Genomic DNA, 2808 nt, shown 5'->3' with positions numbered 1-2808 from the left:
TATATATATTGAAGAAAAGCAACAAAAATTCATTAGGTTATAGCAATACGTACGTTTCGTACAAACTTAATTTATTTATGTAGTGAGAACACCACATAAGATGTGCAATGAAAATGAACTCCTCAGTTATGTGTCTTCTATTGTAGCCTCAGAGCGACCGATGCCTCGTGGATAGATTTGGTCGACGGAAACTGAAAGAAGCCTATATATGTGTGTGTGCCTGTGTACTGAAAGCTGCTTTTGCTTTGTTTATGTCCGTGTAACCCAACGGGTTAGCAAAAGAGATTAAGACCATATGTACCAGACTAAAAGAAATAAGTACGGAAGTACGAAGGTCGATTTGTTCAGCTAAACCCTTCAGTGTGGAGTCACTGCATGGCTGCTATCCAATGACAGAAACATGTAAAAGATACATAAAAACACGCACACACATCTTTCTGTTAATGCGCAAGGATATAATACTTATCAGTATTGACTATCTTCCATAGGGTGCCAGATAAATAAATGGAAATTTTGCCATATTGTGTGTACTCTGAGCCCACTATAACTTTTAGCGGTAGAGTTCACTTATATGTATCTAGGGACCACACGCTGTATACCTCAGCGTCCAATGTAGCGGTTGCTCTGTAGAGTTAACGAGTTCATTATCTTGCAGTGCTATAAAAATTAATTGTTTCTTCAGGAAAATCTGTCCCTCGTTTGCTTAAAATTGAAGGGAAAATATAAGATTTTTAAAAAAGTGATAAACACCAGCACCACGGATCGCCGTGATTAAGAAATGAATAGCTTGTTACGGTAACAGTGCCATACATTTTTAGGGACAAGTAAAGTTGATCAAATCAACAATCTTCAAATGGTACATAGAAAAGACAGTCGAACTTCTTTTTATTTCTCTAAAATTTTGATCGAGTGTATTTAAGTTATCTCCCCTGCTTATAGCACACCCTGGAATGGTACTAGCACAGATTATCAAAGTTATTCAACTCTTTATATTATATGAGACCTTGCAGTGTGTGTGTGTGTGTGTACACACACAAACAGAATATTTTCTTTCTGCCCAACTCACAACAGCACTGGAATTCGTATATATGAAGTTAAATCTCTGCCAACACTGAAAGAGAGACGTAAAAATGGTGATGAGTGTGGTGGTTGTGATGGTGTACATACTAGCATTGCTACATCCATAATCCAACCCATACAAGTCTGAGGGATAAGGTATGGTGGAGTGAGAGGAAGGATGTCAAAACGATGGCGGTGATATCCGTACACACACAGACCCCCAGAAACACATACGTGTGTGTGTAGATATGTATATATGTGTATATAATATGTATGTGTTTATATGAATACACACACACACATATATATATATATATATATATATATATACGTGTGTGTGTGTGTGTGTGTATTTATATATCTATATGTCTGTGTGTGTGTGTGTGTGTGTGTATGTATATAAATGTTTGTATAAATATGTATATGTTTGTGTGTGATGTGTGTCTTAATATAATAGGCTTAGGAAAGAGAAAGCAACATTGGCAGCTTTGAGGAATGTCAGAGTGAGAATAGCAGTGAGAGACTGACTATATCTGGTGTAACTTGAAATAGGGTGTGTATACATTTTAAAGGGAAAACAGCTAACACAGAATCCAGTTGTATTTTTGTTCTTTTTACATCAGTCACAAGGGAATTGAGTTATTTCTTGTTTGTATTTCTTGTCTATAGGTGGATTGCTTCTAAGTTGTGTCTGCGTCTACTTTGGTAACGGTTCTAGGATGGTTAAAAACACTACAACCATCATTATCATTAAAACTATTGCCACTAGCACCCATGCGATCACCCAAAACTACGAACACCGAAATAGCCAACCAAAATCCTTCAGATCAGATTCTATCGTTTTAGAAAGAAGGCATTAGATAATACAGTCTGAGATATACCAAATCTAAAAATAAGATGGGGATAACTACGATTAGATTGTCTTTCTTAGATTTTAAGTTTACTCAATTCGGTCTGACCTAAGCCAAACAAATACATGTGTGTGGTAATCTGAAGACCGAACGCTTGAAAGATCGAATGCTCAGAACATCGAATTTTGAAATATTTTAGGGTGAAGGAACACGGAAAACGCTCTCAAATTATATTTATTTATGGTTTCGAAAGAGATTCTATTATAACATTTTATTATGTTATGGTGCTTAACAAAGACAAGCGAAATGTAACGTGCATATTTACTCACAAATAATAATCGTAATCATTGTTTCAAATTTCTGGGGGTTTTTTTCATATTTTCTTCTTGGTATCATGAGTATTCGGAATTTCGGCTTTTCGATATTCTGATTTTAGATCATTTGAATTGAGCCTTCTTATGTTTGGTGTTATGACTCAAACCCGTAAAAGGCGCCGATATTTATCTTTTCATTTATCTGTTCGTTCTACTTCGTTTGCTGGTAGCAGATGACAGACCGGATTTGTAGTGGATTGTCCAAATGAATTTTCAGTTATCAGTTTGGTTTCTCTCTAACTGCAAACAGACGCGTTTGACTGCTGGCATGCTTTGTCATGACACGACTCCCCGATAACGCAATACGCTTGATATATTTCTCATCCCTGATACTTTACTTTCGTTTTGTTTGTCGTGGTGAAATGTTGTGTGTGTGTCGAAACGCCGGTGTTAAAACGTGGGTAGCTGAAGAAGTAGAATGTTCTCTATGTGGCTCGTGTGTTCTCGTCTACGTTTGTGTGCAATGTCCTGTACCCAGATATGCACCTATACATACAGGTGGATGTCGGTATGCACATACCTGT

At 36.8% G+C, this 2808-nt stretch overlaps 1 protein-coding gene across 1 annotated transcript in view; it reads left to right on the top strand.

Annotated features, from left to right (window-relative positions):
* The window catches only part of LOC106878243 (nuclear hormone receptor family member nhr-48), a 329560-nt gene that overhangs the window by 178365 nt on the left and 148387 nt on the right, over window positions 1–2808 (top strand). The gene's annotated exons all lie outside the window — the stretch shown is intronic.

This window comes from Octopus bimaculoides, chromosome 3, assembly GCF_001194135.2.
Source record: "Octopus bimaculoides isolate UCB-OBI-ISO-001 chromosome 3, ASM119413v2, whole genome shotgun sequence".
Classification (NCBI taxonomy): Eukaryota; Metazoa; Mollusca; class Cephalopoda; order Octopoda; family Octopodidae; genus Octopus; species Octopus bimaculoides.
Note: the sequence above shows the minus strand (reverse complement) of the source record. Positions and strands in the feature narration are given on the sequence as shown.